At 39.9% G+C, this 22476-nt stretch overlaps 1 protein-coding gene across 1 annotated transcript in view; it reads right to left on the bottom strand.

Annotated features, from left to right (window-relative positions):
- Window positions 1–22476, bottom strand: part of LOC119417668 (TOX high mobility group box family member 2) — a 107273-nt gene that overhangs the window by 83878 nt on the left and 919 nt on the right. The window lies entirely within an intron of this gene.

The raw sequence follows: 22476 nt of genomic DNA, 5'->3' as shown, positions 1-22476 counted from the left end.
CTCCTTCGTTGTTGAGCATGAAAACAAGCGCCGGGATGAAGCAAGAATATTTGTTACTTTCTGGCTATAAATCATATAGTGGTCTTTTGAAATGATACATTGTAGGAGGGAAAGCTTTAAATATTGTGATGCTCTCAGCCCACACAACACAGTTGGTGCTTCTTATACGAAGATAAAATGTTTTCAGCGATAAGAATAATGCAGCTCTGCTTGCTTCGATGAACCAAACCATCAGCTCCTGAAAGACAGAGATGGAAGGGGAAACAGAAAGTGAAGGCGCTAATCTCATTACCTTGTTTTCCTGGTATGAGGGAATAATCATTTCTAAGAGAAAATCAGCAGGAGGGTGACTAGGAAAGAAAAAAAAGATATCAGTTGCACATTCCACCAATTATTTTTCCATGTAATTAAATCAGTTAAGTGTTATAAAAACATGTAAACTCCATCAATGATTTCAAACCATTTGCATTTTTAATCAGGCCAGATTAATTCTAATAATCGTGCTGGGCTAAGGCGATGACAGAGCAGGCCTATTGTGTGTCTGTCACACTCATTTAATTCTGTCATTATGCCCCATATCCTATTATGATAATTGGCTTTTCATTCTTAATCAACAACCAGTCAAGGTTATTAAGTAATAATCGCTGATTAGACCACTTTTAACCTTAAACATGGCAGAAGGTTGCAACCTGTAAAACAGCAAGGAACTGATAACGGGGGTATTTAAAAAGGACTGGTTTGTCCAACCTGTCTACTTGCTCCAAATGGCAGTCAAAAGGCTCAATGTTGACACTTGGCGTCGGGTGTAAAGATAAGATATTAGACTGAGGAAATGGATATCCTATTCTTCCCTTGCAAGGTAGGAAAGCAGCGAAGATGGATGTGCTAGATTTGTATTTCTATTTCCCCTTTTCTTGGAAAGCTACTTAAAAACTAACTTTCTAAGAAAAGTTGCTTTATTAACCATTAGCTATTGAAAAAAAAATAATCATGAAATAACTTAACTATTACAACCAAATAAAAGCTCAATGCCTAAAACGAAAAAGCAGAATTACTTTCCATTTGTTAAAATCATAAAAATAAACAAATCATATCCAACAACATAGTTTCAGCAGAATAAATATGCAGTGTTACTGAAAACCAACTAACATGATGACTTTCTGTTTAGCACTGTTGTCAGCACAGCATAATCAAGAAAATGTATTATTCATAACCTTTTTAATTGGTTCTTTTCCATTAAATCTGTTGTATATTGCTTATACATGAACCTGACAACAGCATAATTATGTCACAATGGTAGATTTGTACACGAAAATCTAAATTTTAAGAGACTGGCAGAGAAGAGCAACATAATTTCTACATCTGAATGCAGACTTATGGATCATCAAACACCAACATTCTCTCCAAATTGGATGTCTCGGTTGTAAAATAGACTATACAGCTGAGCACGAACTGCATGAAATTATTGTAAAAATGTGGGCAGAGGATGCCAGTCATACCAAAAGTCATAATGCAGGTTTTGTAGCATGAAACATGTGGTCAGGGACATTCTTAACCCAGTTACAGCACTGACATGGTTAGATGTTGTGGCATTTCTATGAAATAGACGGGAAATGCACCTTTCAGCTGCACCTATCTGATAACCATGGTCTAATTTTAATGTTAATGTGTTTTTAACCAGACAAAAGAAAAGTACACTGCAAACCTTAGTAAACAATATGGAAAAGGTCCCAAATGCTCCATGACTTTTTAGCATAAAGAATGCACAGTGAACAAAACAGATGCCATGTCATTGCCAATTTCAGGTAAAAGAGGAAGCTAATTTATATCACAAAGGATATCTATTTTTCAAGTTTATCATACTTTAATTACCCAAACCTAATTTTTTGTAAATGTCAAGATAAAACACTTTCCAGTTTATGTTTATGCTCTTCATTTTATGCTCTCATATTCCAAGATGGCCGCGCTCAGAGCAGTTGCAGCTTCACAGGCTCCCGGTACCATCCCAGTTTTTAGAAGTTTTGATATTGACTCCGTGCCTGACTCCGCGCGATTTATGCGTGTGAACTATAGCCGAACCGAACTGATGAGAATAGGAGCGGATTTGCCACGAAATATAGCAGAAATCAGCAACAAACTCAAAGCTACGCTCGGCAGAATGCAGATCTTAAAGTCATCTACCTGGAAGCTGCAGCAGAGGCGTTCCAGCGGGCAGAAGAGGAAGCGCTGCTCCCGGCTTAAGAGGAGAGGATGCCGGGCGGGGGTTATGGTGAGGCTACGAGCTAACGCTAAAGCCGGTAAACTCCCCATGCCGTCTCTCTTTCTGTCGAACGTCCGCTCGTTGGACAACAAGGTGGATTTACTTCGTCTGAGAGCGGGCGCCTCAGAAGAGATGAAGAAGTGTGCAGTGCTTTGCCTCACGGAAACGTGGATTACAAGTGAAACGCCGGACTCAGTCTTCCAGCTGGATGACAGACTTTTTTTTCGAGCGGACCGCTGCAGCGAGCTAACAGGGAAATCACGGGGGGGCGGAGTGTGCATTTACGTGAGTAAAAGTTGGTCCACGAACTGTACTGTTGTAAATAGCTCATGCTCGAAGGCTTTGGAGCAAATAACAGTGAAATGTCGGCCACATTATCTACCCCGAGAGTTCACAGTGACTTTTATCACAGTTGTTTACATTCCTCCGGACGCTAATGCTAATGAATCACTACAGGAGCTTCATGATATCATCAGCTCGCTGCAGAACAAACACCCCGAGGCTCTTTACGTTGTAGCTGGAGACTTTAACCACGTGAATCTAAAGGACTGTCTCCCAAGCTTTAATCAGCATGTGACGATTCCAACACGTGGAGACCGCACGCTGGACCGTGTTTACACGAACGTAAAAGATGCATACAAAGCCGAACCCCGCCCCCACCTAGGACTGTCAGACCACATCTCAATCTTCCTGGCTCCTGCTTACATGCCCCCGCTGAGACGCTCCAGACCGGTACAAAAGAAAGTTAAATGCTGGATCCAGGACAGTGGCCCCATACTGAGAGATTGTTTTGATCAAACAGACTGGCAGGTTTTCAGAGAAGCTGCTGAAAATGGAGGTTCGCTTGATCTTGACCAATACACATCCTCAGTACTGGGTTACATTAGTACATGTACTGACACAGTCTCCACTATCAGAAATGTTAAAAGCTACCCAAACAGAAAACCTTGGCTGAATGCAGAGGTGCGTACCCTGCTGGAAGCCAGGAACACTGCCTTCAGGTCTGGAAACTCAGAGGAGCTGAGTAGGACAAGAAAAGAGCTGGTTGCTGGTATTAAGAGGGCCAAGGCCACATATGCAAAGAGGATCGAGGGTCAATTCATCTCACAAGACCCTCGGAGCATGTGGAGGGGCATTAAGTGCATAACAGATTATAAAGGAAGGAGTGAACAATGTCCCAAAGACCCATCTCTGCCTGATGCCCTCAACAAGTTCTATGCACGCTTTGAAGACCCGAACAGACCACCCAGCACCAGACTCACCTCACCACCGGATGAAGAGCATCTCAGCGTGACCTCAGCAGAAGTAAGGAGTACCTTCAGGAGGATTAATCCGCACAAAGCAACTGGCCCAGACAACATCCCCGGAAAAGTGTTGAAGGAATGTGCTGATCAGCTCTGTGAGGTGCTGGCAGACATCTTTAACACCTCACTTACCCTGGAGACAGTTCCCACCTGCCTGAAGACTGCCACCATCATCCCAGTCCCAAAAAGCTCTACAGTGACTGGTCTGAATGACTATCGGCCAGTGGCCCTCACCCCGATAGTCGCTAAATGCTTCGAAAAACTGGTCATGACTCACATCAAAACAACCATCAACATCAACGAGGACCCTCATCAGTACGCATACCGTGAGAACCGATCAACAGAGGATGCAATCTCCTCTGTGGTCCACACTGCGCTCAACCACCTGGAGCAGAAAAACTCTTACGTCCGTATGCTCTTTGTGGACTTCACATCCGCCTTCAACACCATGATCCCCCAAACCCTGATGGACAAACTATCCACACTAGGACTAAGCCCCTCCATCTGCAACTGGGTACTAGACTTTTTAACAAACAGACCACAGTTAGTGAGGATCCACAACCTCTCCTCCTCCACCATAACCCTCAGCACTGGCTCTCCTCAGGGATGTGTGTTGAGCCCCCTCCTGTTTACTCTGCTCACATATGATTGTGCAGCTACCCATCCAGGCTGTCACATTGTAAAGTTTGCAGATGATACAGCGGTGGTGGGATGCATCACAAACAATGATGAGTCCAGCTACAGGCAGGAGGTGGAACACCTGGAGAGCTGGTGCAGAGAGAATAACCTTCACATCAATGTGAAGAAGACAAAGGAGATGATTGTGGACTTCAGAAGGAACAAAAACACCTACACCCCCCTGAACATAAGAGGATCTGCGGTGGAAGTGGTCTCCAGCTACAAGTACTTGGGTGTACACATGAATGACAACCTCAGCTGGAGCAACAACACCACCAGCCTGATCAAGAAAGCTCATCAGAGACTCTACTTCCTCAGACGGCTGAGGCGAGCTGGTCTGGGAAGCTCAGTCCTCACCTCCTTCTACAGGTGTGCAGTGGAGAGCATCCTGTGCTCCAGCATCAACGTGTGGCATGGAGGCTGCACAGCTGCAGAAAGAAAAGCTTTGCAGAGAGTGGTGAAGGCTGCACAGAAATCTGTTGGAGTCAGTCTCCCCACCATCACAGACATCTACACCTCCAGATGCAGGAAGAGGGCCACCTGCATCATGAAGGACCCCACTCACCCAGCACACACACTTTTTGCCCCACTCCCCTCAGGAAGGAGGTTAAGGAGCATTAAGTGTAGAACCACTAGACTGAGGAACAGCTTCTACCCTGAGGCTGTTAGACTCATGAATCTCTAACTAGAATAATCACTGTGAAAAACCATATCATGTTGTTGCTGATCTGTTTCATGTTGCTGCTGATCTGTTTCAATGTTGATGTGTTCATGCGTGCACATCTGCTCACAGACTCATGTTCATGTTTGTGCTGATGTTCAATGTTTTATGTTATGAGTGCTTAGTGTATATTTAGTTGATGTTTTTCTTAGTTCATATCTTAGATGTTGTTACTGTTTTTCTTATACATTTTATTGTTGGATGTAACTGGGACCCTGTGTACATAATTTCGCTCCACCACATGTACCACATGAGGTGCGAATGACAATAAAGAAACTCTGACTCTGACTCTGACTCTGACTTCATTTGAATTAAAGTCAACTTGATTTGTTATGAAAAAGTAGGCATACTCAGTTATTCAGTTACAAATGTTATATCTCATTGTTATGCCGCCATTTTTCATTTTGGTCAGGAGCCAGACTAATAATGGAAAAAATGTCTTCCATTCAGAAGCTGAAAATGTACTGTAAACAATGCCAGGAAAACGGTGGGGGCTGGGAACGCATTGCTTCAACAGAGGCAACCCTGATGCAATTGACTGCTGAACCTTTTATGTCCACGGCTTTTTCTCTATTCTCAAAGAGCTCACTTATGTATGTATGTCTAAAATTATCCGAGGCTGTCCGCAATGACTGGACAGGACAGGTAGACGTATAATGTGATAACTTTTACTTAGTAAGCGAAGTGCTTTTTGAGGTTTCACTACCTATCTCCTTACTGGTAATCATGTGAGTGTGCTTTTTTAAGAAACCACTTTACACTGCAATACTCTGTCTCAAAAGACAGCTGGAGTACCATATAAGACCTATGAAAAAAGCTCTCACTTGCTGATATTCTAAGTTACGTGTCTAACCTTTGTCGTGCCGTGTCACCCTCCCACCAGTGATTTCACTTTAACACTCCACAGACCCAATAAACCTTTTCATTTTTCAGTCCGACCTCATGAAAGTGCCTCGCAATTTACATTTTACTATTTATCTGTAAAGAAGACTTAATAAGTTCCCCCCTGAGTACACACGATGTGAGTGTTACTATGGGGACGCACAGGGCTCCTCTGTGCTTTGTGGCACTGAGGCCTGCTCCATTGTGGCGAGAGACAACAGCTGTCTTTACCTTTGGCAGGCAAACAGACTCATTAAGGGCAGCCATGTTTGTTTTTGTGCCTGATACCTAGCCCTAAGCAAACACAGCCATATCTACACTCTACAGTCCTTGCAGTCTCAACATTTCCTTCCCTATAAGGGAAAGAGGCCTTGGCACATGGAGCTTGCCAGGCGTTAGCTTATTTCCCCTTTGTAAGCTCTGACCTGATATGTAAATATTATTAAATATGTAAGCTTAATTGAGAAATCGAGTAAAAATCCGAGTTAACAAAATGCTGAGAAACAATTAGCTCTCTATAGGGATGTTGTGAATGTTGGGCATGCTTAATATACATAATGTATGCCATTATACTGCCTCATTCCACATCTCCTGGTATGTCACAAGAAAGACTTCTTTGTTTGTTGCAGAGTAGACAAAATAAAGGCGTCATTATTTGGTCTGCGCTCAGCTCACAACACAAATCTGCAATGAAAGGTTCCACTCGCATATTTTCTCCTCTCTCAGCAATGTCTGTGTCTTGAGTGACAAGGCAGGTTGAATTCGTAAGGCTTTGACAAAAATTCCATTTAAGATGGAAAATGGCATTGAATGTCAATCCATTACTGCAGACGGCAAACACGGGAACACTTTAACCCACAAGGCAATTATATTAACATACACAAAACATTAGAAATATGCATTGTTTTCTTGGCTTTCCTCTAGTCAGAAATTTATACTTGGAATATTTTCAGCCAAAGCTTTTATTAGTACTCATCCAAAATGTACTCACTTATTTTTATTTAATCTCCTTTCACCATTTGTCAGGACCAAAGCCACAATGCATTGTGAAATGAGATCTTAATGTGGAGTATTGAGCTTGTTGAGGCAAAGGAGCCTCTGCTTGTTCGAGTTTGACTCATGTTGTAAATTCAATTAAATCAGCTGAAGTCAACTTGGCCCCAGGCCTGATCGGTAATGGTTGACCTCATTCAAACAATGCCCTGACATATTGAAACAATAAGAGGAAGGACCCTGAGTCCGTTGCAAAAGCAAACTGTACTCAAAAGCGATAAGGTAGAAAACATTACAATGAACAAACATTACCCAAGAGTTGGAAAACTACACACAGGCATGTGTCTTTAGGGTACTTGTGATGTTTTTATTGCGTAAGTAAGAAATTTTAGTGTGTCATGTGTGATTGACAACTTATAGACGCAAAAAACAAACTAAAAGAAGTAGAGCAATCTTTCAGCTAAATAGCCAACATGCATCCCATGGAAGGATGTTAAAAGCAATCTTAAATTGTAAATCAAAGATCTGCACGGTCTGTATGAACTTTGACACTTTCGTTGCTTGCAATAACTGCAAACAGAGTTGCTTGAGCTTTAGAGATATCTACATAAAAGGCTTTAAACACAGCTGGCCCGTTTCTTCTTCTAGAGGTTTACTTGTACTCAGAAGTCTAAACTGATTTATTTGGATGTTGAAATGCCTGGAATCTAAATCATGACACAAACACTCCCAAGGCAATATAAACAACCTTTCCCAGTTTCAGTCTACAACCATATTTCTGAGTAACAACATGAATGCCAAAGGCAAAATCACTTCAGAGTTTTGAAGGGGTTTACACTGTCACGGTTTCTAAGCCGGGCACTCTTTCTGCATGTGCAAAAGAAAAAAATCTAAAAAGTTCATCTAATGTACGTTCAGTGCGGTTGCTAATTTTAAAAGGCGTGATTTAAAAGCAAACATGAAGTTTGGAACGACGAAAATGGCTCGATTTTTTCGTAGAGCAGAAATGAGGTAACCGAATCAAAACAGAACATCCTGTTTTACTCACACTTGTTTTTCTATTCACCAGGGCAATAGCAGTTACTGTAAACAGATAAAAGAGCACACACACGTGTGCGCACACACACACACAAATGAACACTAACTGCAGCTCATTAAGCAGTATTCCCTCCGGCCCTTATTCCATTAGAAATTAAGACTCGGCACAATTAGTGGCAGATTGGTCTCAGCTCAGCGCGCAGGAGTCACACTCTCAAGGCTCCAAGATGACTTAATTACAGGTACTTCTGAAAGCAGTGTGTGATGGTACTGTGATGGAGCACGTTGGGATTATTTCTGAGCAAATGTTAGCCACAACAAGGTGAAATATTTAAGCGCTGGAAATAATCCTGTAACCTACAATTTACAAAAAGTTACAACAAAAGTGTTGACTGTGAAGAAATAGTAAATAAGATCAGAATTCTTGATTTTAAGTACTGGTACTTATTGCCCTCTCTGCAATATGGTGGATGATAATGTGGCAGCACGACGGCTCAGTGGTTAGCACTGTTGCCTCACAGCAAGAAGGTCCTGGGTTCAATCCCTGGTTGGACCTGGGGTCTTTCTGTGTGGAGTTTGCATGTTCTTCTCATGCTTGCATGGGTTTTCTCTGGGTACTCCTGCTTCCTCCCACAGACCAAAAACATGCATGGGCTGTCTTCAGGCACAGGCCTCCCTTACAAAAGAGTTCTGTGACCTCAATGGGATTTGCCTGGTTAAATAAAGGTTAATAAATAAATGTTTTTGTTTGTGTGCATATGTAGATCTTTATGTGTCTGTTAGCAAAATATCTTATGAACCACATGATGAATTTCAATGAAAATTGCAGAAAATAATTGATTAAACATCTACAACTGATTAACTTTTGAAGTCAGCTTGATTCAGAACAGCTGCCACGACACACTAAACTTAAAATACACAAAAACGGCTCTGTCTGATAGCAAAATGTCTCTTGAACCACTGGATGGATTTTAACAAAACATTAAAAAAGTAATCAACTGATGTACAGCTGACTCCCTTTGAGTCAATCAAAGGGTCAAGGTGAGTCAAGGTGGCCATCACAGGTAAATAATAGCCAACACAAGATGACTGCAACTCTGTCAGTTTTACAGTTATTAGGCTAAATTTTGATGTGGTAGTAGCTGAGAGTCATTCACAACAGAAACTCAGATACAACAGATACATATACTCAGGTTTGACTATAGTTTGACCAATATGGTTACAAGTCTGTCCTTTCTTAGTATAAAATGATCTTAGTTAAACCCCGGACATGAATGGTGTGTGGTTTTTAATTTTTGTTTTGTTTTTGTTTGGTGGTATTTTAATGCAAACCGTCCATCCTTCCATCCATTATCTTTCCCTGCTTCTTCCTTTTTTGGGTCACGGGGGTCACTGGTGCCCATGTCCAGCCATCACTGTACAGGAGGTGGGGATCACCCTGGACAGGTCTCCAGTCCATCATAGGGACACAAAGAGACAACCAGCCATTCACTCTCTCACTCAAACCTAGGGACAGTTACCAATCAGTCTAACATGCGTGTTTTTGTCTCTGGGAGGAAACTGGAATACCTGGAGAAAACCCATGTATGCACAGAGAGAACATGCCAACTCCACCCAGAAAGGTTCCTGACTGGGATTTGAACCGGTGACCTGCTCGCTGAGAGGCAGCAGCTCTACCAACTGCGCCAACGTGCTGCCCTAATGCAAACCTAAGCCAAAGTTACATACTTCACAGAATGTGTCAGAATGAACCTGTGGTTCTGTGGCCATTTGTTTGGATACCCAAATGGAAAAAGCAACAAGTTTGATGCTGGGAGATTACAACTTTATAAAATTATATTTATGGTTGCTTAAATTAAATTAATTTAAATATTCATGAGGAATTATTGCGATGCAAAATGAGGATTTTGCTCCAAATGTATCTGTTTAAATTTTCCCTGTTTAAACTGACATTAAAATCTTCATTAGTTTATGGTTTCAAAAAGAAAACCCCAAACTTACTCGCTCAAATTCTTAAAGACACTAATGCTATTTTGGGTCCTTTCCCCCTCAAATGTAACAAAAGCAAACTGCAACGCAGCATGTTTCCATAGACGAAAGCACAAAATGTAAAGTCTTCCATCAAAATCTTGAACGGAAATGGACATCAAAGTTATTTTATGTGCTGTATCACTGCTTACGACAAGGACACGAAGCACGTTTTCTCTGTAATTGAACCAACTCTAGTTTATGTAATGGCTGACCGTTCTGCCCTTCAAGCTGCACAGAGACAAAAAGAGCGATGCGATTGCTCCACATACTTGCTGTTGTCACGTGACGCCATGTCCCATTATATTGTGATGTTGCCATTGAATGTGAGGAAATGAAATGCCTTGGAGATATGTGGCTTGTGCTTTTGTGTGAATGTAAAGGGCTTCAGAGGCACAAGTTGGGGAGTATGACCTTGAGTCTTGTTTTTAGGGGTTTAAGACTGACATTAAGGTTCTTCATTGGATGAGTTAGTGGATTATTTATTGTCGCTTTCTGAAAAATAAAGCCTAATCGTTGTAAAATGTTATCAATGACAGACAGCGACTGACAAAGCAAAATTAACAAACTATTCCCAAACAGTTTGACCAGTCAAGTTAGTTAAAACTGACATCTCCACTTAGGATAACAACATCTAACACATGCCAGTTAAATAAAAAGACTGAACTATATAAACTGAGGATGCTCTGATCAGGATTTTAAAGGCCATCACTGGTCAACAGGGACTTTAAGGAACATGTGCCAACTGATACCAATCATCAATACAGAAGCCTGTCACCCATCATGTTACAGTATTTAATACTTAGTATATTAAAAATGAGTTTCCCAATATTGTATATTAAGTTAACATAAGTAGTCATTGTGATTGGACAAATTTTAAAGAATAATGGGGCAACACGTGTGTCATATTTATTCTTTCTACACCACAGCAAACTGTTTTTGATTTTAAAAGTTGAAAAGTTTAAGGCAGGAAATTGTTAAGAGTCAGAATAAAAGTTAGAGGTGCACAACACATCGTTTACTTTTTTTTATCTGAGATGACAAGAATAAGGTATTTCCCTTTATGATGGGTTCAGTAGGTTAGTCATAATAAAAATGTTAGTTTTTGAGAGATTAAACCAGTTTTGTTAAGAATGTTGAACCTTTTTCTAAAAGAAGTTGGAGTAAGCAAGCCTGTAATCGGGAGGTTGCAGGTTTGAATCCCCAGATTGCAGGTTTGAATCCCCAGACTGACAACACCAACAAAAAACAAATTAGGTGGGAGAGGTGAAGCACCTATACTTGCCTCCACCTTCATTCACTCCACTCTGGGCCTTACAGCAAGGCTTTTAATCCCCCCCATCCACTCCTCGGGTGCACCAAAGGCAGCCCTCTGCTCCACACAGTGGGCTGCGGTAGCTCAGTGACGGGTGGTTGCATCAGCAAGGACATCTGGTGTAAAAACAATTGCTGGCTTTGTGTGAGTTAGTTTGTTGTGATGGAAAAAAGCAGTAATTTTTTTTTTTTTTTTTTTTTAACCACCAACAGAAATTCCCTATGCGTTTTTAAGCAAATGCACTTGACTTTGCAATAACAGAATGAGTCATTAAAATAATTTATCCTCATCTGCTATATGATAAAGAGACACTGACCCCATTTCTTCATTTTATCTACATCTCTGATTCTTTCTTAAACCATAAACTGTGATGCACAGCACCTACATTAATCTGAACTGGTTAACACATTCACACTGATCAACTTCAAGAGTTTAGCACAGACATAGATGCACACATGATGTAAACAACATGTGTTGTTTAAATAATATAACGCTATATACAACTTCTCTATCAGTGTATCATTAATGCAAAAAAAAAAAAAATAGTGTACTTAAGAGAATGTCACTGGATAATTGTGATCTTTGGAATTTTTTGTATTTACCATATAGCACAATCATGCATGATACTGTATGTCTTAGGCAGTAAAGTAGGAATTGATCTTGATGCCACGCCAAAAACTAATGTTCAACCAATAACTCCCCCAATAGTTTTGGGAGAAACAAAAAAGAACAGTTTGTTTTGTTTTTTGTTCATCAAATTTTACTTTAACATGTTTTATAACCTAAGCAGGTGATTTCAGGAGATGATAAAAAAATGACTAGCGGTCTCTACATCAAAGTTTAGAGGTGAAAAAAAAACAACTAAAAACTATTTTATCTGAGAGACACTTTCTTCAAGAACCAATTTGTACCATATGACAAATCTTCTTGCCCTGAAATTAACTTTAGTAAATCAATCTGTCTGTCTGTCTGTCTGTCTATCCATCCATCCATCCATCCATCCATCCATCCATATTCAGTGAATGATGCTACAACTTGAATAAATGTTGGTTTTCTCTCACAACACTAAAACTTTTGCTTATTAAAAATGTGTGCACGCATAAAAAAATCATTTGTAAACTCATGAGTGATAAAGATGTTGCTACAGAGTTCAGGGTTATGTGTTTGGGTAACTTCACATTACTGATCTTGTTGAGTATTTATGACTGTTTCCATTTACATTTAGGGAAACATGAGCAAACCAAAACACCTCCTTTGTCAATGAATCATTTAATACGTACTGTAGGATGAGGTTTTATGCACTGTCACTGAGATATAAGAGATAAAATTATTCTGTTTCATCTTTACTTGGTTTAGTTATCATTTTACAAGCAGTGGGGATTTTTAAACTTAAAGTGTGAAACAAGTTCTTTGAGAAATTGTGCATGAATTCAGCGCAAGGTTTGACTATATCTGACTTTTTATTATTTTTAGCCATACCTGTATATGGTTTCTTGCATTTGATGCTTCTGCTCTAAAACAGAACCAAGTTGCATCATTTTCTGCCTGAAATGCAAAAAAAGTTTAATATATCTGTTGCCAAAGTCAGACTGGGGCAATTTATTATTTAACTGTGTGTGAGTGCGTGTCAAAGCATATTTATTGTGATAATAGCTCAATCTCAATGCACAGAAATGGAAACATTTTTCAGTTTTTAATAATGGAGAAATTAAAAACAATAAGCAATGAAAGATTTTTTTTTAACGTGTTCCTTATCAGATGCAAATTTCCTTTCTGTGCATCTCAGTGTTTAGAGGTCGTTACATGAATGGGCAGTCAGCATGCAGGGTTCAAAAAGGAAACCAGCAGCCTGAGCTCCTGTCTGTTTGAAAACTAAGGCTACCCAGCTCTCTGTCAAGTGCCATTGTTTTGGTAATAGTAAACCTGAGGTACTTGCCAGGAGGCATTAGTCATTCATCTAACAAGTTCCACAAAGCAAACCGCAAAGTGCTCCACTGTTGACTTCCTCTTATTGAATTATGAGATCATAAGCACATTTCCAAGTATCTCAGAGCGAGCTAGAAACTTTCAAACGACTTGCTAACTGAAATATGGCTGCCGTGTTTGTGTTTTGACTGCGTTGGGTTTTTAGGGAATGAGGGAGAAAATGAGAGGAGACAAGTAATGAGGTGGCGGGTGAAAGGCTGATAGGAGGGGGATTAGGGCGGAGAGCAATTATTCAACAGGCCAGGCATTCGACATGATCTCTAATTACCCACAAAGCAACGTGTAACCCAAGCCAAATATTAGGCTGCATTATCTGGTTTAATAAAACATGGCCATCTCTCAGTTATTCCCTTTTCCTGTGTAATTGTCACAAATACTACTCTCTTGTTGTCACATCCCCAACACCTTTGCCAACTTCCTGTCCTGATCTGTACACTTTGCTGCTCGACTAACCTCAAACCCATGGCCTCAGGATTATGGCACTGCAGCACTGACCACAGATCTACTGTGACTCTACCATGCTATTTCATGTGTGTGACTAATTAAATAAATAACGATTATCCATTGCTATCCTTTTAGATTCAGGCAGCAAAACTATCGCCCTGGCTTGAGGAAAATAATTACCTTTTGACACAATTAACCACAAGGTACTGTAGATGACACATTGCCTTTCTGCAAAATATTTTCCCCTCAGTTTCTGAACTGTAGGTCACCACCAGCAAATAATATTGTATTACCTCTTAGGTAGGGTTACACATTATTATAAAAATGTGAAATTGCTGTATTACCCTTGAATATTATGCTGATCATATAGGCTGCAATTAACCGACAACTTCCTCACTCTTCTCTGTTCTGTTCTCCATGACACTTTTTGTGTGCTTCAGCATTTTGGTCATCTTCATCTAAACTGGGTGAGGACATCAAAGAGAGCAGGAGTCCACCTGATTGGTCAAACAAATTCTTGACATACATAAATACTTGACACTTGGAATATGCAGTATTAGCAGGTCTACTGCAGTATAATATTTATTGTGTGAATGCTTACTAAGCATTCACACTATTGTGATCCTATCCACGTCTATCTTCTTCCGTACGTTGTTGGGCATCATTCTCGTTCCACAATTTTTGTGCTATTTCAACAAATGATGTATTAAAACGTTCAGCTCTTTCAGGGCAATCCTGCTATGACTTTTTTGGTCCTTCAAATCTTTAGATATGTTTACAAGCTTTTACTGCTCCTTTCACATTTTGTTTTGGTTCAGCTTCTTCCAGCTTCCTTGTGCACATTTTTAAAAAAAGACAGCTACTTTATGCTAATTTCAGCTGTTTTGTGCTCCTTTCAACTTCTTTCTGCTAACTACAGCATTTTTGAGCTTCTTCAAAAAAAATTCTGCTAATTTCAGCTTATTCTCCTTTAAGCTTATTTAAGATTTATGTGTTTCAACAATCTCTGCTATTTCAGCTACTATTTAGCTGTTTATGCTAATTTGAGCTTTTTCAGCTAATTCCACATTTTTTTGCACTCATTTGAACTTTTTTCAGCCTAATTCATTAATAAAGTGCAATCTCCACTTCATATTGGTAATTTGAGCTTCTTTTTGCTTTTTCAGCTACAGTACTACTCAGCTATATATATTTTTTTGCATATTTCTTCATGTTTCAGATGATTTCCACTTTTTGTGCTAATTTCTGCTGCTTTAAGCGTAATAGGGCAACATTATACTCTCTCCACTTCCTTCTGATAATTTAAGCTTATTTCTGCCTTTTCAGCTACTTTTTACAATATTTTTTTGCTAAAGTCAGCTTTTTTTAGCTAATTTACTAATTTTGTGCCAATTTCTGCTTACTTAAACCAAATTTAGCAAATATGTGTTCTTTCTGCTTTCTTCTGCTAACTTAGGCTTGTTCTTCCATTTCAGCATGTTTTACCGAAATTCAGCTGTTTTTCAGCAATAAGCAATCACACATGTATTTTCGCAGGAAATGCTATTTCTCTAGTTAGATATCATTATAACACACATCAGTTATAAAATGGGCAAACAATTTTTGAACATGCAGCCCTACTCCTAACATACATCACATTTCTGAATTTCAAAGAGTTCTTTGGGATCTGTCAGACTATATACAAAGTACTATGTATATGTGAACAACATATTCAGAGGCATGCACACGACACGTATGCTTACACATACATTATATTTGTTTGCTCAAAGTGGGTTGTGCCAGTAAGTGCTGCTTGGGCTTTGGTTCTTCACTACTGTCTACTGTGTTATTAACAATGCTATATAAAGATCAGCTCGAGTTTCCCTTTCCTGTGTTAACAAGCGTGCTGCACCACTGCGAGGTTGCTCAGCCTTGGTTAAAATACAGAAAGTCTTTCCACAGCAAAACATCATGGGCCACATGTCATCATTTCCAAAAATCCTACTTTTCTTTCTTCTTTCTGTTTGTTTATCTAAGAAACATCATTCAAGGCCAACTTCAAATTTCATAGGTTGATAACACAAAGAAACAGACCCCTCCTTTAACTTTCCCTCTACTTTTTTCATTTACAATTTCACCACTTCCTATTTTTCTGTCTTCTGTCTGCTCATAACAGAACATTATATCTTTGTTTTGAGGCTAATACCATTACTAAAATCATGAATAACAGTGTATAGAAATAAAACAATAACATTGCCTTAGTACTCTGTCACTCTGTGCTTTGTGTCCATTGTAAATGATTATAGGGCTGATTAATAGCTGTAAGATGGAAGAACCAGCCTTAGTTTGATTGCCTCGGTGACTCTGCGGGCTACCACAGTCTGCTGACTGAATTGGATACAGACGATTACAGCCTTGCAAAAAGCAATTATATCTGCCTGCTAAATATGCCACACATAATAAACACATGCTCTTGACAGAAAAAGGACAATGCAAGACAATCACAGGCTAGAAAAATAAAACAACAAAGTTCAAATCAAACAAGTTATTAACTCTGAATTGCTGAAAATCTTTTAAACATCAAATACATGCCAGTCAAGTCATGAAACCCAAAACTCACATTCTGATTCTACTCCACAAAAATGAAATTAATCCACACTGATTAAGTCCGCGTTGTCAAAATATTTTCTTAACTCATATTTCTAACTTTTCACTGAAGAAATTAGAGCATTTTATGTGTCGTGTCTGAGTTTGAACCATTAACTTGACATTCTGGTGGGCTCTGGTTCTTCAGATAACTATGCAAGCATGGCACCGAGATCAGGCCAATAATATTTGTAAAGGATATTCAGTGAAAACAAATGAGGGGAAAAAACTTAAAATCCCTGGCAAGGCACTTATATCATGGCCTTTGGTGTTTGCGCAGGACATACCTCAGGAAGCTGAGACAACTGGGAATGTTTGTCCAGCTCTCAGCCTTCCCCATGCTCTCATACATACAGTACATTCACATATTAAACACAGCACAGCTTGTTTATATACACATACAGTGTATGCACTCATTTTAAAGTATGAACTGTTCAGTCCAGTTTTACAACATACAGAATTGAACTTGTCGTCAAAATTACAATTATATGACATTTTATAATGGCAAAGATTCTCTGATTTCAGGTTGCCATAACAAACTAAGGCTTTTGGACAGTTTTATTTTTAAGTTTTAGAGAGATAAAGTTTGACCAAATGTTTTTCAGTTCTGTAACAAATGCATATTGGCTTAATGATCTATATAAGTATCAGCACTGGAAAAAAAAAAAAAACCACATGAGCCGACCTTCTCTTCGGAGTGTTTGGAGTCATTAACATACATAATCAACATTTAACCGAACACCCAGGGGCCTACTCTGCAGCAGGTGCTGCCTCTTGTTTCTTTCTCTTTCTTCTTCTGCGAGAATAAGAATGCCATCGCACTGCCTCATGGGAAGGCTCGGGCTGACTAATATGAGCACGTTAATACATTGGGGTGGTGAGTGCTAATTATGGTAACAGACACTGAGGGGCAATGCACTAGTACCCACAATGAGAAAGTAGCTAAATACTACCATGGCCAATAATTAGCACATGGGCAAGCCTTCCCCCCACCCCCCACCACTACCAAACACATTCACATTAACGTCCATAGCACACATCAAACACTGGATTAAAGGTCAACGAAAGAGACACGAGGAATTTAAATAGTGAAAAATTGATAAATAAACCTGATTGTAGACCAGGTGTTTTATCAGTATACTGTATTTCGTACAGTAGTTCCTCGCTACTTTGTGGTTCGACTTTTGCGGACTCGCTCTTTTGCAGTTTTTCAAAGTAAGATTGTACAAGAGAGACAAAAAAAAAAGATTGTGCATGACACACACTTGTCAACTTTAATATTACTCACGTGATTGGGACTGTACAGGATACAGTAAAAAGTTAACGAAAAAAACTTCGGACAGGCACCATCATTTTGTAGTTTTTTTTCTTAATAAGCCTACACTGTATCACCAGTCAAAAGAACTACATTACCCAGAAGCCAAAGTTGCTTTCTACTGAAATGGCGGGAAAGCTTTGATCTGATCCGAAAAAGTTTGCTCCATATTCATAGTGATTTCGGTGCTCAGTGAATGCAGAGATGCAGGAACCAGCCAGGAATTGGACCAGAACCGGACTTCCAGCCTGATCGGTCAATCGGAGGGCTGCTTGCCGGCTCATGAGGCCTCTCGAGTGGGGAGGCATTGTTTGAAGGTCCAGTGTTTTCTCCAGAGCTCACCGGGACTTTTTTAATCCGGATTTGGACTCAATCAGGACCATTGTGTGGTTTTGTGCTAGCTATCCGAACTAGCTAACTGTGCAGTGCATATATGTATGTTGTTAAAATTACGTAGGTTTAAGAGTTCAAAACATTGTGGGCTTCATCACTGCAGAGCAGGTCTGTGAACCAAAACTGAGCCGGACCAGAACCAAGCTGCTGTGTTCTGCAAAGCTGGTGAGTAAACATTATCAAGTTATCTCAATTAATAAACGCTTGCTAAACTTTTGCTTTAGTTTAGATGATTTAAATTTATTAGTTGACTGTTTGGTATGTTGTTTCAACTCAGAAATCTATGTCAATTTAACTCAAGTGTTGAAGAAAAAAACAAAAATAAATATAGCATTCCTACTTCACAGTTTTTCACTTATCTGGAACATAACCCCCACAATAAACGAGGGACTACTGTATGTCTTCTTTTCAGATGCATAACCATAATTTCTGTTTTTCAAACATAACTAACAAATCAAGGGAAATAATGTAGACATGTTTTTTTTATAAAGAATCACATAAATAACAGTTGAAAATATAGGGTGAGAAATCTTCATTATGTGCATTTCTGGAGTTGGAGTCAGCCTCCCCACCATCACAGACATCTACACCTCCAGATGCAGGAAGAGGGCCACCTGCATCATGAAGGACTCCACTCACCCAGCACACACATACTTTTTGCCCCACTCCCCTCAGGCAGGAGGTTAAGGAGCATTACATGTAGAACCACTAGACTGAGGAACAGCTTCTACCCTGAAGCTGTTAGACTCATGAATCTCTAACCAGAAAAATCACATGTTGCTGCTGATCTGTTTCAATGTTGATGTGTTCACATGCGTGCTCATCTGCTCACACAGACTCATGTTCATGTTTGTGCTGCTGTTCAATGTAATGTTTTTATGCTATTAGTACTTAGTGTATTTTTACTTGATGTTTTTCTTAGTTCATATCTTAGATGTTATCATTGTTTTTCTTTCGAGCTGGTCTGGGAAGTTCAGTCCTCACCTCCTTCTACAGGTGTGCAGTGGAGAGCATCCTGTGCTGCAGCATCAACGTGTGGCATGGAGGCTGCACAGCTGCAGAAAGAAAAGCTTTGCAGAGAGAAGTGAAGGCTGCACAGAAGTCTGTTAGAGTCAGCCTCTCCACCATCACAGACATCTACACCTCCAGATGCAGGAAGAGGGCCACCTGCATCATGAAGGACCCCACTCACCCAGCACACATACTTTTTGCCCCGCTCTCCTCAGGCAGGAGGTTAAGGAGCATTAAATGTAGAACCACTAGACTGAGGAACAGCTTCTACCCTGAGGCTGTTAGACTCATGAATCTCTAACCAGAATAATCACTGTGAAAAATCACATCATGTTGCTGCTGATCTGTTTCATGATGCTGTGTTCATTCGTACTCATCTGCTCACACAGGCTCATGTTCGTGCTGCTGTATGGCACATTGTTTTTATACTACTAGTGCTTAGCGTAGTTTTAGTTAATGTTTTTCTTAGTTCATATCTTAGATCTTATCATTGTTTTTTCTTTTACATTTTATACTTCTGTTGGATGTAACTGGGACCCCGTGTACACAATTTCGTTCCACCTCATGTACCAAATGCTGTGCGAATGACAAATAAAGAACCTTGAATCCTTCTGACTCGGTCTGTGCCAGAGCCCACTGCAGTTTTATTTAACTGATTTGGTTAAAATCCCTATTAAAATCTGCGTGTCAGGGGCAGGGAGAACACAATATAGTGGCTGGTGTTGCTTCAGCCCCTGCTCGCAGTGTATCATCGGCCCTTACTGAGGTATGCACAGCTTTCCTCTGCACAGGGCTATGAAAGCAATTGTGATTGTGATTCTGTAGTCAGCAAAACGCTTGAATGGTCCTGAGTTAGCATGCGCAGACTCTCTCACACACAGTGTCCCATACTGGGCTGCTGATTACTTCAACCCATTTGGCTCTCACTTATCCTTTCATTCTCCCTCTCTGGCCGTCTGTCACATACCACAGAGTTTGTCATTAGCTAATAGTGAAAACATGACTCACTGTGAACATACACTACAGCTAACATTACAGGGACTGCTGATTTTGTCAGCTATGTTCGACCTCTTGGGATATTAAAAATAACTCTGTTCCACGTAGCCAAACCTAACAATAAATAATGCATGCCTGTGTTTATTCAGGAGGCCCTTTCATTTGAGGATGACCGCCTAATGGAAAGTGTCTGAATGCGTTAACGTAAGGTAATCCAACCTTAGCACGGCTGCGCTGTAATAAAAAATAAAAACCCCGATAAGGCATTCAAATGGAGCGCATCACTTTCAAAGCTTATCAAAAGCAGAGGAGACCACCAACTAACAAAGACAGCTCTTCAGTCATGCTCTTTCTGAGCAGATATCAGTTGTTGGAATGATATACGAGCTGGGTGGGGCCTAAGTGTATAAACACAGGCTGTACTCTCTCTGCACTCTTGCTGTACTGTAGGCAGCACCAGCAGCGGCTGCACTGTTTGATTAAGGTATTCAAATAAAGGAGCAAACTCCTCTTTCATGGTGAAACTAAAAGAAAGTGACAAACAGCCATGGAATGATTACAAACCGACGTGTTGGATGAAACATGGACATATTCGCGTAAAATGCTTATCATAACTCCTAAATTGTTCTGCGTGTGTATTCTATGCAGCCAGAAAAAGGCAGCTTGACAGCATTCAAACACGCTGCGGTAAGTTTTGCATCGCCATCAGAGCGAAAGTGGCTATAATGGTATCGTTTTGTGTCATTTCTACTCAGATGCGGAGGGCACAACAGCAATAAAGCTGCACACGGTGAACTAAAAGTAAGGATTGTAAAGTACTGAAGTAGACAGCTTCAGGGTTATTTATAGATCTTTCTGTATCATCTCAACCTGCGCTTGATGCACTTTCTCTGCTCATTTCAAGCATCTCCTCTCTTTCGGGATTCTTTACTGTTTTGCACGTGAAGTATTTGTACGAACCAGTACGGGGAGTGCAAACATCTGACATCGAACACAGGAGAAAGTTCACATTTCCTTCCTGTACGGGTGTTTTGATGATCATGTGCAAGGCTGCTAAACTAACAGATTATCAGTTACAGGTTATCAACGATCAGAGCACCACGAAGGTAAAATCTTGCATTAAAAGTTATGAACAAAACAGTGTGACAACAAAAGTCTGCACATAAACTCCAAAAGGGGTAAGTAGGTTTGCAAACAGACAACCCATCATGTTGACATACAAACATTTATTAAAATACATGTGCATTGCTCAGATTAACACAAAAAGAAGTCTTTGCTCACACGATAAATTACTTTTCTTTAAATAAATACATTGCTTTTGAGTTGTTATCTCAGCAGAACATGCTCAAGTCAACAAATTCAGCTGCAAACCAAAATATCCACATGAATATGAAACGTAAGCTATTAAAGAAATATATCTCGGCCCAATGATTAGCCTTTTTGCTTCCCTGCAGCTTCAAACGAAGACCTGAGAGGAATTCATTAGGCAGCAAACCAAGGCTGTCAGACATAATTCGTAACAGGTAGACCTGATCTGTACATGCAGCAACTACACGACAAATCAAGTGTCTGTTTTATGCCACAATCAGCTTGACAGGTGTCAGAGGAGAGGAACTTGACCTCACTGCGTTAACAGGATACCAAATGATCCCTGCTGGACTCATTTGCATCGCTGGTGAAGGTAGTTAGTGTTTCCCGTGATGATAAAAAAAAAAAACTGCAAGTCTCTTTGTAGAAAATATTTCAAAGTAAAGAGCAAAGTGGGGGGATTTAAATAATTCAAGCAGACACTTGTAATTTTAAGGGGTGCCACACTTTCGTGTCATCGGCAGTAGTTCACTTCTGAAAGCTTTTTATATCATCTACTATCTCAGCTTTGTTTCCAGGAGTCATACCGTGCGCATAGATAGCAGCGTATTGTTGGGATTATCCGCATGGAGGATGATCCTAATTCATTTGACCTACAAAAAGATAGCCTGCGCAGGGTGAGACGCTTATCTAAGCCTAATTGTGCAGGTAAAAATTGAACTAAAAAAAAAAAAAACAACATTACACACATAAATCTTAAACATCAGTTTGTTTTTTTTTTGTTTTTTTTAATAAGGCTTTAAATCAACTTTTTAAGACTTGAACTTTGAGTTGATGACTGGAATGTTCCATGTTCACACACAGAGAGGTTTTCCATTGCCCACACAGTAAGAAAAACATCCCCAGCTGTGACTTCTGCATCATTCCCGTCACTGTCTAAGGTGATCTTTAATCTCGAAGAACTCAAAAAGTATATTTATCTCATAACAACGACAGGTAACATCTATAGGACCTGATGATCCGTCACAATCCAGCCATGGTAAGTCACAACAAACAAACTCAGATTCAGGGATTGATGAAGTTAATAACACCAGCGGAGGTTGTTTTAATAAGTTTAAAGTTATCCCTTTTGCATGGATCACCTGTTTGTAGTGACCAAACTGGTGCTTTTATAGCATG

This window comes from Nematolebias whitei, chromosome 11, assembly GCF_014905685.2.
Source record: "Nematolebias whitei isolate Nwh7 chromosome 11, NemWhi1, whole genome shotgun sequence".
NCBI classification, from domain to species: domain Eukaryota; kingdom Metazoa; phylum Chordata; class Actinopteri; order Cyprinodontiformes; family Rivulidae; genus Nematolebias; species Nematolebias whitei.
Note: the sequence above shows the minus strand (reverse complement) of the source record. Positions and strands in the feature narration are given on the sequence as shown.